The sequence below is a fragment of the Protopterus annectens genome, chromosome 6.part0, assembly GCF_019279795.1.
Source record: "Protopterus annectens isolate FY-2018-M chromosome 6.part0, PAN1.0, whole genome shotgun sequence".
In the NCBI taxonomy this organism is placed as follows: Eukaryota; Metazoa; Chordata; order Ceratodontiformes; family Protopteridae; genus Protopterus; species Protopterus annectens.
In genome coordinates this window covers 590,112,201-590,126,235 of record NC_056737.1, presented here as the reverse complement: position 1 = coordinate 590,126,235, position 14,035 = coordinate 590,112,201, and positions in this window count along the sequence as shown.

Genomic DNA, 14,035 nt, shown 5'->3' with positions numbered 1-14,035 from the left:
GTTCAAGATGTGGCAGTGAAATGTATGGTGGTAACGCAGCATTTTATTCTAGCAACTTTCCAACATTATACAAGCAATGTTTAATTGCAGGGGAACAAAAGTTTAATGCTGTTTATGCTTAGTCTGCTTGCATTGTTAATAGCACAACAGGTTGCTTTTGATGCTCAAGGTTGTGGGTTCTACTCCCACAGTAGTTAGATGCATTGCTGATGCTGTACTGTGTTATACAAGGGGTGGATGCTGCAGTCCTTTTTGGCAAAGATACCTAGTAACTATGAACCTGTTATCAGTTTGCTATCCATTCCCTATTGTGGTATTACTAGCTTATCATTTTTTTAATACATGCAACATAGGCAATTTATTCTTCAAGGGCAAGTCATGACATATAAACTTCATATAAACTTGTTTGTTAGCAGCAATCTCTTTATTAGTTACAGATTTCTTTAATGTGGATTTTACTACTTCAGAGATTGTGCATATATACTGGTGGACTATAGAAGGTTGAGTAGACTTATTTATGATGTAAATGTTCGAATTGGGCAGTTTTGTCATTTGGTGTATGCATTTTGTTTCATTGTTTACTGGAAAAATGCTCAAAACAATACATTTAAAATGCCCTCTAACAAGTGTACTATATTGTACAAGGAATATAATGTAATGCAGTCAGGAAGGTGTATCAAAGAGCATGTGTATGTTTCACGTTCAAGGTGCCTATGATTTTGAAAATAGCCCAAACTTAATCTTTATCTGCCACTGGCAAAATGTATTTTCTTTGAATGTGGGTTTCAATTCAATGCTGTTTCAATGCATGTGAGTTTCAAGGGCAGAGAAGTTTTAATGCTAAGTCTATTTTCATTGTTAGACTGCATTGCTTTGCTTAACAGATATTAGGGTTTGTGCTGTAAAATGCAAAATAAAACTTTCAAATGAAATCTAAATCATTGCAGAAGTAAAGCAGTATGCACATTACAGTGTTTATGGTAAATGGGGCAAAATAAACAAGGAATGGGATATTGGAATGGCTGCAGGGGGGGAGGCTCCATTCGACCATGATTTTGTGAGGGGGGGGAGGGTAGCAAACTTAGACAGCCCCGGTTGAACTATACCTCTCAGTTGTCCATATTTTTGCAGAATGAATTGATATTTGCTTCTTATTTTTGGTTTGTTCCTCATACAATGTGTGATTTTCTAGCAAGTAATTTAGGAATGAAGTCACTAAATGAGAGACATTGAGTTTCAGATGTCATAACCTTCAGAAAAATGTATGCTAATGCAAAACCTGTTCTATCACTTGTCTTAAGTTTATACAAGAGCAATTTTTAGTAGTGTTTGTGTTCCCCAATATTTGACCCTGTCCAGATTTCCTGCATTAAGAGGTTGAGAGGTATGTGCAAATCGCTTTGTAGGTGTAGGAATATCCAAACCTCTCCATTGCCCCCAATTTTGGCTCAAAATGTTGCTCTCCCGTAATAATCCCTCCTCAAAATGGCAATTTTGGAAGAAAACATGATTGAAGTCTCCTAGAATAATGGTATTGGCTTAATGCATAGGGACACCATATTAGTTAGGTAGGAGATATGGACTGATGGGGTACATAGAGGGGACCTATAGTTAGGTATGACACAGTAAGGAGTTTTGTTAATGCTAAGTTGGATGTAGAGGAATTCCACGTCATTATCTCACCTAGCAAGTCTGGAGATGAATTGTTCTTTAAGAATATGCAGATACCATCACCCTTTCATCTAAGCTGGTAGACCTGAACTTGTGGCAGGTATTGAAATCCTGCATTAAAGGGGTGCTGTCATCGGTCTTGAACCAGGTCTCTGATGTTTTCCAGGGGAAGCAGTGCTTGTAAAGAGTGGACTTTTTAGGTTAGCCTCTGAAAAGGAAACTTGTTATTTTCTAATTCATGTAGCTATAAAATTCAGTATAAAAACTGTAAAAGTTTCTGAATGCAAACACTATTTATTAAAGCAGCATTACGGTAGGGAGTAGTTCAGTACAGAGAGATTCAACTATATACATAGCCATGAGTTCCTTTATACCTTTCTGTCAAAAACCAACACCATGGTCACACAGAGTTTACAGTTGTAACTTTGAAAAAAATCTGTTTTATGTATTTCTTGCACTAAGAAGTTGGTGTGTGTGTGTGGTAGCATACCCCTCAGCTGTCCAGGTTTTTGCAGAATGTCCAGATTTTTGCCCCATATTCCTTCTAAAAAGGATTGAAGTTGCTAAATAATGAGACATTTCAGTTTTAGACGTCATATCATTTAGGAAAATGCATACTAACACAAATCCTGTTACTCTTGTAATTTTCTAAGTTTATGAGAGCCATATTTATAATCCGTCCCTATTTATTTTAGGCTTTGTCCAGATTTCTTGCACTAAGGTTGAGGCCTTGAGGGGTGTGGTATGTTTGTGAGAGAGAGAAAGTGAAATGCCCAAGTTAAGTTAGCAGGTGGAATTTATTTTCAAGTGCATTTTCAAGGAACTGTGAGTTTTAAGGGAAGTGAAGTTTACTGCTGCTCATGCCAAGTCTATTTACAATGTGCAACTGTTTTGTTTAGCAAATGGTATCTCTATTGTGGTATAAAGTTTTAAAGCTATGTTAGTAGCACCACAAGTAGAATATTTGCATCTTAATGTAGAGGCTTGAGGTTAGATTCCTACAGCATGTACATTTGTATGCTGCAGTCCTGAAGATGTCCTTCTTTGGATGAGATGCCTAATAACTATGAACCTGTTTTTCAGCTTGCCATCCATTTTCTATTGCAATATACCAGCTTACCATTTTTTTAATTTAACATAGGCAATTTATGTTTTGACAGCAGCAGGCACTGAATTTGTAGATGAAACACTGAAATATACAGTTGTTTTCTAGCAACAACATCTTCATTAGTTTCAGATATCTTTAATGTGGAATTATTCAGATTACTTTTACTTTGGCAGAGACACTCAGACAAGTGTTGCTGTATAATACAAGGGATATAATTCAATCAGGTAAATCAAATAACTTTTGCATGGCCCTAACAGTGTGCAAGGAGACTATTGCTTGAAAACAGTTCAAAGGTAAATAACCTGCCACTGGCCAGATGCATTTTCTTTGAATGTGGGTTTCAATGCTGTTTCATTGAATGTGAGTTTCAAAAGTAGAGAAGCTTTAATGCCAAGTCTGTTTTCATTGTAAGACTATTGCTTTGTTTAGGTTTATTAAATGTCTGTGTTTGGGCTATAATGTTTGAAATAAAAGTTGTAAATTAAATCCAACTGCCTGTAATCATTGTAGAATTAAAGCATAAAACAGTATGCACACAGATTTGAACAGTGTCTACAGCAAATGGGGAGAAATAGCCAAGTAATGGGACACTGGAATGGCTGTGTGGGCGGGGCTTGGGGTGGGTGGACTTGGGCGTGGCTATGTTGGCAGGGGGCGGGGAGAGCTATGTGGGTGGGGCTCTGGGTTTGCACCCCCCTGCAAAAAATCCTGCGGGCTCCCTTGGTTACAGGACATGTATTTACCATAGAAAACTGATTACTGGCTTCAGAAATGCCAAATCTCACTACTGGCATTGAAGTGCCACAGGCTGAGACATGCCATGTATAGCAAATATCTATCCTTTGGGAGATTTTGTGAGAAGGACCCATGCATTTTAGCCCAGCAGATTTCTACATAGCAATAATAAATCACCAACTATTTAAAACCAGCTGTAACAATGAGGCAGAACAACATAGTTAGGCACACAACAACTCTATGCTATAAAATGGAACTAAGCTGGATGTTAAGATGAAATATGCAAACAGCTGAATGAAGTACATCTTTTGCGGTGATGATGGTTATCAAGTCATTTTTAAACTACGTATACAGACCCACTTACCTCTCACTGGTCTGGTCCACTGGACAGTCCAAACATGTTCTAATTCAAAATCTTGCGTGAGCAGAAGACAGACGTAAACAATCAGTCGCACAGACGCAGAAGATGAAAACAGGGTCTGTGCAACCGGACACAAAGGGTATTCTTAAAGAAGAACACCCTTAAAAAAAGTATCTATTTTTTTAAATTAAAAGAAAATGTGCACCATAATTGATTTTATTTTTTCTGGGTAACACAGGTAGGGTCCGTTTTTCTGGACAGGGTCCCTTAATTCTAGATAGTTTGGAAGAATTCTGGATGGTTGGCAAACTTACTACCATGCCATAGTCATATCTGTCAGGATTGTGGGTGTTTTAGGCTCTTGTAACATTTGAGATCAAAATGTTTTGAACGACAACTCACTGTAACCCTCTATTTATCTAGCCAGTGTGCCTGACAATAGTCACCTAATACTAAAGCATTTATGTTGCTACTGTGGTTCAAAGTGGTGGACTACGAGTATTTTTGCTCAGGCTTACTCTTTATGGGTGGTATGCATGAAGTGGCTTAGTGGCCTGATTTTGTTGTGACTTAATCTTCTTCTTTTTTGTATTCTTTGACAACAATTCTTTTATATCCTCAACATAAGACATTTTGATGTGGTTAGGGAAGGACTGTGGTAAAGTATATGTATATGAAGCTCACAGGGCAAGTTTTTATGTGACAGGGAAGCCTCTAGATTACTTAAGTATTTACACTTCTCACAGACGGAATTATTAGTGTTACTTATAAGTTCATTGTCTGTGAGCATAAGGCTATTTGTATATCATCTTAGGGGACTTAATACTATAAGACTGGCAACAGAGGTGAGACTAGCAGGATGACTTTCTCTCTTCTTCAGTGCTTAGGTGTTTAAATGAGTACAATAAATGCAGTAAAGGGTTTAGGTAATTATGCTACAATGCAAAATATACAGAAAGCTCACCAGTGAATTGTAGTCTTTTCTCAGATATTGCAGATATTAAATGTAAGATTGAACAAAAAGAGGTTAATACTTCTGTGTATTGTACTGTCCACTATGCAGGTAGGATGATATGAATGAGAAGGTATAAGTCAAAAGGTTGTAACTTCACAATTTGATCATCTAGTGTTCACTAGTATGAGCAGATAGGATGAGACTGGGAAGAGCTTCCAAAGACAAATATAAAGTAAAGGAAAGTAACTCTTGCTCCACCAAGTTTAAAAGACCAACAGAGATTGGCTTGGTGGACACTCAGTACTCTGACTCTGTGGAATGCACTGGGAAGGCAAATGTATTTAGATAGCATAAGGGAAGTGAGTTCATAAAATGATACCTTTGTATTTACTGATAACAACCAATGAAAGAGGAGAGGGAAATAATTTTGTAGTCAAATTATTATGAGGTGGACAACAAGAGATGCACTGGGGTTAGGAGCGCAACAAGAACAGGGTGGGAAAGTTCAGACACTAAGCACTGCTGCGAAAAATGTCCTCAAACTTGGTTAAAGCAATTATAATTCCTGAACTAGCTATGCTCTCACTCTGTTCACAATAATTGAATATAGGCTTAAAGAGTTTAGCATGAACTTAAAACTGATAAATGAAAAAGAAAAACACTTACCTCTGTTGCTGAATGGCTTGGAGCTGTCTCAAACCAGTGGCAGGTTAAAGGAACACAAGAAGAGAGTGAGAGGGTGATAAATTCTTAGACATTTAACTCTGTTGCTGAGTGATCTCAAGCTATCTTAAAGCTGTATCAAAGCTATCTACCATGGCTGTCACTTTTCTCAAAAGAAAGAAACAAGGGTTTAATTCCCCGCAGTGCAGCTATTTACTGAATATAGGCTTAAATGTAATAGTTAAAACAGATGCAGACTGTTAAAATGAGTTTAAGAAAATAGAAAAAAAAATGGAAAATCTTTACTTATCGCCATTGTAAAATGGCCTGGATCTCACACCTTTTGCAGTTAAGAAATCAGGGTTTAATTCCTTTTGAATAATTTAATGTATTTAAATAAGTTTTATCTAACTTGCATACAGAATGTAGTCTACTCTTTCCCCTTGTAGGGTTTCCAAAACCAGTGGAGTGACAGGTTCTCCCTAGGACAAACAAATAAAAGCAAAAGGAAAAGCCTCTTTGTCCAAAACAATGCACTGTTGTATTCCTCTAGGTATTTTCCAGGCAGACAACTAGCCAGAGCAAAATGTGTACATTTTCAAAATCACTCAATAAAAAACTTGAAGCAATCCTTCTTTAAGCCTTAAGTTGTCTGGTTTATTTAAAGTAGTGAGCACTTTTCTGTATTAGACTTCATCAGATACAATGTTTCTTACTGAAAAAAATTGCAATTCTAGTTGTTTAAATAATCCTAAATGAAGGGATATAGTGGAAAAGAGCACTTATAATTGGGGTAAGGCTATGTTTCCTAATTGGCTTATAGCTGGGCCTGCTGGTTGGAGGGGAGGTCAACTCTCTAATTAGAATAAGTGTTTTGGATTGGTTAATAGTCAGGCCAGCTGATTTAGAGGGGGGTTAAGTCACTAACTAGAATATGAGTCATAGGTTCATAGGTTTATAGGAGATTACTAGGCCAATGGCCCTAGAGCCCTTACAAGCATAGCCATATTTATCTCAAGGTGTCCCAGTTGTTAGTTGATTGGTGGGTGAAGTTCACAGTGGTAAGGGGCTATCATAGCTAATGCTGATTCCTCTGTCCAGGAGAGGCATGGGTACCACCCCAGGGGTAAATGTGCAGTCACACATCTATTGATTTAGGTTGCATCTGAAGAAGGTCAGGTAGGGGCTCTGTTTCACGTGAACTGGAAGCTTGTTCTAGAGAAGTGGGAGTCTCTGAGAGTTGTTATCTATCTCTCCAGCATGACCTGTTCATGTCAGAGGCCAAATTAAGATTCCTGGAGAGAGTGACCCTCCTGCAGTTTGATTTATAATGTGTAACATTTCCATCAGGGCAGGGTCAGAGACTGCCCTGTAAGCCAGGCACAGGTCACCCCTTAGCAACCTGTACTAGACAGAATACAGTGACAAGGTTTTAGTCTATCCACACAAGACTTGTTGTGTGCACCCTGTAATTTCTTGGTGAGAAACCTCTGTGGTCTCCCCAATTGTTGCAGGTGTCCGGTGAGGTACATGCAAAAGGGAGTACTGTACTCATTTACTGGTCCAAATGAGGGCCAAATATAATGCAATTATAATATCCTTAGATCTAGATGTAATGCCTTTATTTTTAAGATGCGCCACATAGAAGGATTTCCTTACTACTGTGGAGACATGGTGATCAAAGTTCAGATTGCTATCAACCTGAGTACACAGATCATGTACCACTTAGTCTACACTTAGGGGGTGCTTTCTATAATGTAATTAGCAGGGATATCAGCTTTCCCAAAGGGAAAAATAAAGCATTTTTTGTGTTTAGCTTTAATCTATGGCTTTGGCACCAATCATTTGTCTGCATTAACCCTGCATGCAGTATATCAACATCATTGAGGGATTCAGTGATTGCTCTCAATTTGCAATTGTCAGTGAACTTGGTCAGCCACAGACCATCCAAGTTTGTCTGGACTTCTGAGAAATAAACTCTGACAGTAAGGAGCCCAACACAGAATCCTGTGGTACGCCACTGGTAACTGGTCTTTTGCTAGAGGTGAAGTCACCTACTTTGACAGTAGGTGTCCTATCGGTGAGCCAGTTGGCTATCCATCTAGTAATGTAGGGGTTAATTGCCAACTGGGAGAGTTTCTCTATAATACCTGAGTGGGGGATTGTGTCAAATGCCTAGCCTAGGTCACGATAGGAGGTATGCACTGTCTTTCCCTCATTCAGGGCCTTGGTGACTTTCTTGAAGAAGCCAACCATGTTTAACAGGCATGATCTACCTTTAATGAATCTGACCTGGGTTGGGTCCAGAGTTTGGAGATTACCTATGTCCTTGTTAATAAGGTTCATAATGATTTTTTCCATGATTTGCAGATGAAGCAAGTCAAGCTTATAGGCCTATAATTCCCAGGGTCGGTTGATGGTCCCTCTTTGTACAGAGGAATTACTGTTGCTGTCCTCCATTCTGCTGGAACATAGCCAGTTCTCAAGCTGTGATTACACAGGGATCCAAGTGGTTCTGCTAGGCCATGTTTGTTTAAAAGGCAATCTAGGATGTTATGTGATTCTCTGATGCAGTGTTTTTGGCCTTGAAAATCACCAATATGACCTGCTCTCTTGAAATAATAGGCTGAGGAATGGTGGCAGGTATACTTTGTGAGATGACTGGAGGGGACAAAGTGTGACATTTTCTGCAAGTCTGTCAGGTTGGCTGTTACCTCCAATTGAGTATGGGAGGTGCCATCCACAACCAGTTCAGCACATATCTAGGTATTCCATTTTAGATTTCAGACATAGTTAAAGAATGCCTTGTGATTATCCTTAGCTAGGGAGGGTATTTTTATTCTTAATTAGCTTGGAGGACTTGACAAGCTCTCTAATTTGTTTGTTTAAACTAGACAGGGATTGCTTCCTCTGCTTAGCCAGTTCCCTTTTGTTCCTGGGCATTAGTTTCTTTCTCTTGTTGCATAGCCTGTTTATACTAGGGGTCCACCAGGGTGGCTTACTTTTTTAGCAAGACCTGGTTTTAATCCGGTCAAGTACAGCCTACTCTATACAACTGCTTAAGTGGTTATAAGGGGCATTGGTGTACACCTCTGTCTAGGAGTCCATGTTATCTGCGCTTGAGGGGGCTTTGAAACTTCTTATACCATCACTTAGTTTGAAATAATTTGTCTTAGAAAAATTCTTAGGCATTTTTGAGCTTGATGGGGTATCTAATATTATAGTTACATCAAATGAAACTGATTTATGGACCAATCTTACTAGGGAGGGCATCACATGGAGGGTGCAATGCTCTCCCATGTGAGCACTATGTCCAGGACATATGACCCTCTTGTTGGTGTGCTGACTAGCTGTTCCACAGCATTTGCCTTGACAAAGTCCAAGAACCACTGAGCAAGCATGTTTTTAGTTGTGTATGTTTCCCATTCAATGGTAGGATAATTAAAATCACCCATGAGTAAGGTGTTAGGCTGTATGGCAAGTGACTCTAGTAAGTCCGGATATACGGTATGCTTTTCCTGCTTTATGGTAGGGGATGTATAGCTAGCTATGATGTGGTATGGGGCTTTGCCTATAGTTAATTGGACATGGAGTAGTTCAAGATAGTCATAATGTCTGACCAGTCTTGACGTGTTCTATCCTTAATGAAGATGGATACACCTCCTCCTTTGGTTCTTTCATGCTCAGTTTGTGGTCTGAACATATGGAAGACACTGTAGCCTTGTACAGCTGGGGTGCTTCCCTCTCCTTTGAACCATGTCTTGGTGACTGCACAGATGTCTGCATCTTCAAAAGTGAGGAGTGCTTTCTTGGAGTGCAGTTTCTTGTTTAGAGTCCTAGCATTAAGCAACATTACCTTGAGTTTATCTAGAGAGGATTTTGATATATTGGGATGTTATTGTGACACTGCCTAAAAAGGCACAATAGGGGTGATTAATGCCTTTACCAGGATCTGAAAGCCTAGAGGAGTCAGGTGCAGACCAACTCTGACAAAGCAGCATGACCTGACAACCACGTTTTCCCAGACTGACAGATATTGGATCCCCTTGGAATGACACCAGAAGCTAAGCCAGTTATTAAAGTCAATCATTTTTTGTTTGCATTGTGGCATCATCCTTGGAGAAGGTAGACTGCTTCTTAATAATTAATTAGTAATGAATCTAAAATTAAAGTGGAATGACGAAAAACAGTAAAATAGGAGTGCTCATTTACTAACTGAAAGATCCATCCAGTATTAAAGTCAAATGCTTTCACTCCTGAACTGAAGCTTATTCAGATTGATCTGAGATCTCAGTCATGTTTCTGTTCATATAGTTCATTGAGGTACTTCTCAAGTCATTCACCCCCACATGGACTATAAAGGAGTCATACTGGTACTTGTGGTTGAGTGATTTGAGCACTTGAGTGACTTGACGGATCCTGGTACTTGACAGGCAGCTAACTGTAACCTGCTTCTTATCCAGCCTGATGAGGGAGTATCCATGTTTCCCACAGTGGAGTCACCTATGACCAGTACAGTAGGTTGTGTGGTGTTATGCCTTATGGGCTTATTTGTTGAGACACTGGTGTCTGTGTTATTATGTGTTGTGGTTGTTTTTTGCATTGTTATGCGTGTAAGTGGTTTCCATTTGGGAGGCCTCTGATCTTTTGGTAAGTTAGTAGTAATTACCAGGGCTATGGCACGTCATCGAAAAGACCTTTTATCTAATGGCTTTATAATCAAAAATTACATTAATAGAAGTCAATTTTGTGGGGGGCTGTGCTCCCCACACCCCCTGCTAAATATATATATATATATATATATATATATATATTATATATATATATATATATATATATATATATATATATATATATATATATATATATACCAACTCTAAGATTGCATTACAGTGAGAAAAGGGCAAATTTTCTGATCTTCACTGTACCTCGATCTCACAAAAGTGACTTCTATTAATGCAATTTTTGATTATAAAGTCGTTTGTATGATGGCCTTTTAGATGCTGTGTCATAGACCCGTAATTACCTCCATATATGTGGGTTTATGTATTGTGTCCTTATTTAGTGTGTGTCTGCTGACAACCTGTTTGGCATTCAATTCATCCTTATGTAAGAGTCTTGAATCCAATATCTTATTGTAACTACATCTCTCACATAAAGTGTTTGTTTTAGGAGTAAGTGGTTGTTAGTATACATGAGACAATTGCTACATTGCCTCATGATGTCCATGTCTATCAGATTGGCCAGAGAGATGATGGGAAACTGCCTGTCCATGATAGCAGGCTCTTACTGTATGTTTTATTAGGGAAGTAAATGGGTTAATTTGACAGGACTCTGCTGATAGTGCTGAGACTACAAGAGGGAACTATACGTTATGTAGACTAAGGTTGATCAATAAGGCAGTGCTGCTCAGTGGGCAACTGAGTCACTCCTAGAGCAGCAGTAAAGCTTGGAAGAGTTTCACTGACAGCTGCTTAGGGAAAAACTGAACTTCTAGGCTTCTGCATCTATACAAGGGCACTGCTAACCCTTGCTGGAGCAGCACCATGCAAACATGAGACTTATAAAATGAGCAAAGAGAAACAAGTTTTAACCTAACTACCAATAGGGAAAGCACACGATAAACCTTCCACCAGCAATACCCAACACAAACAGTTTACATCAGCAGACTTCTGAAAAAAGGGTGTAGAAAAACACCTTCTTAATGTAGATTAGCTAGTTTGGAGCCCATGTGTAACAAGACCACACAAACTACTTACAGCAGCCATACGACTAACAAATGCAATGTAATACACCTCAATTAACTACTTAAAGCAGCAACATACAATACAATTTTTTTGAAACTGCTGAAGTACAGTCACAGTATAGAAGAAAAGTGCAAAAAGATACTTGGAGCCCTTTTGTGTGCTTCCCAGCTCAGCTAGACCAGGTAAACACCTACTGCCTCTAGATAAATAACCCCAGTCCTCCTAACGTAAAAGAACATTAAAGGAGTGTCCAGAGTGAAATAATACCACAAGCAATCTTAAAGATACTGATATAGCAGCGTACTTTAAAAAGCTTATAAAAGTGTGATTTTTCAATAAAAGTCTTAGTTTTGTATAGATAAGTCAAGAGACATTCAATCATACAGAATTTATAAAGGCAATGAAAACAAGATACGTTGATTACTAAGCTTTTCAGCCAATAAAACTACACGCAGAAATTTCAAGTGTCTCCCCAACCTAAACAGACCAGGCTACCTCCCACTGCACTAGATGGAAAATCCACTGACCTCTTGATGTAAAAACAGGTGCTTGCTAGAGAGTGGATTGGTTAGGCTATTATTCGGGTCTATATTAGATTAGCGAATGCTTAAACATGTGAACGTTGATTGATCGATCTTATTTTAGCAAATGTTCAAAATATCGAAGCAACTGAAACCCAAATTTTTTCCTAGGGAAAGAATTTGGTTGTCTGTTTCTGTTGCTTCAGTATTTTCAGTGTTGTGGTGGAAAGTTATGGGTCGGAGTCAGGTAAGTGTGCGATTGTGTGGATGTGAGTGTTAGGGTGGGTTAGGTGAGTTAGGGTTAGGGCTCGGGTTAGGTATGTGTGCGATTGTGTGGATGTGAGGGTTAGGATGGGTTTAGGTGAGTTAGGTTAGGGAGCGGGTGAGGTGAGTGTGCGATAGTGATGGACCTTAGGGTTAGGGTTTGAGTTAAGGTAAGTGGATAGTTAGTGGTGTGTGCATAGTTTAGTGTAGGGTTAGGTGTCAGATTTTAGGTGTATGTGTGTATTTCTGTTTGTTTGGTGTGCTTGTGTTGTGTGTATGTGTTTTAGATCAGCGATTTCTTTCCCTAGGAAAAAAAAATCGCTGCTCTGACAGTTTGAGATTGTAAGCTTTCGCTTACACAAGATCGATCAATCAGCGTTCCCTTTCCTAAACTTTCCTAGCTAGTTGATCCAGTGATCAGATTTTGCTGATCCCTGGGCTTTGTATTTGGTTCCTGTGTTCCTCCATTTTCTTGTGTGGCCAGAGGTCGTTTCTTTACTCACCAGTGGGAGTGGGGAGTACTGAGCTGCTTGTTTGTCCTCAGAGGAGTGGTTAGAGACAGCAACTAGTAATTTGTTGGCCATTTTGGGTCATTTCCTGTTTTTTCCAGCCCCCTGCTATAAAGCACGCGTTAGCGCAGAGTTGTCACTGTTGCACACAAGAGCAGCGGCGGTTAAACAAGGTTAAACTATTCGGGCTACCTAAATTCCACTCTTCAAATTTTCCCTTAAAACTATCTTCCTCGAACTGTACTGCCGATCTAACCAGCGTATCCTATAACTAAAAGCTTCATCTCTACTTGATTCCCAAGTAGACTATTCTCTATCTGTAAAGCCTAGCACTTGCTCCTACAGTACTTGCACCTTGATAAAGCACTATTATTATAGATAGTACCCCACCAGCCTAGAACCCTCATCCCCCGGAGTCTTTTGTAAGTTTTTTTATCTATTACTTCTAGCAGTTGCTAGTGTCCTCTCCTGCTCAACTGGTGAACCTGGGAATATTGAGGCAATGTTACAATTGCCTCATGTACACAGACAATCCTCTCCTTCTCCCACAAAACACAAATACATGCGAGAGATGCAACTATATGGCCAAACTGGAGGCTGAGCTCTCTCAACATAGGACTGGCAAGACCAGACAGGAGGAGAAGGTAACCACACACACTACATACCCAGTCACACATAGTACCATCACAACTTCAAATCATACACATAATCACACAAAGACATACTTGGAGGCTCTGACCAAAAATCTACCAAAACAGCAGAGGCCTCCAAAGCAGACACCCAAACAACTACCACCTCAGGACCCAACACATGCAACACATAGACCACACAGTCAGAGTGTCAAACAGTCACAGCCCTTAAGGCCAAACACAATGCCAGACACACTAGTCATTGGTGACTCCATAGTCAGGCACACTGACGTCCCGCTCACCAGACTGAGTAAGGAGAAGGTCACAGTAAGCTGCCTGTCGGGCGCTAGAATCCGCCACATAACGCAAGCACTCAGGTCTCTCAACAGCAGGTACAAGCACGACTCAGTCATTGTCCATGCTGGTGTCAACGACCTGAGATGTACCTCCTTGGACTACATGAAAAGAGACATTGAGGAGCTCTCTGATTATGTAGCCCAGGCAGGTATGACCCTGACCTTGAGCAGTATCCTACCTTCACCTAGAATGATGCCACAATACAGTGATAAGATGATCAGCTTTAATAATTGGCTTAAATTTTGGTGTCATTCAAAGGGGATCCAATGTCTGTCTGCCTGGGATGACATGCTGGACAAGCTATGCTGCTTCGCAAGGGATGGCTTGCACCTGTCACCCTGGGCTTCGGATATTGGCAAAGGCTCTTGCCACCCCCATAGTGCCTTTTTAGGCAAGGCTCAAATTCTAAACCTACCACCCTAGAACACAAAAAGGAAAAACTAAGTGTAATGCTGCTCAATGCCAGAAGTCTCAATCTCAAGATGCAAGCACTCGAGGCCCTTCTCAGTATGGAG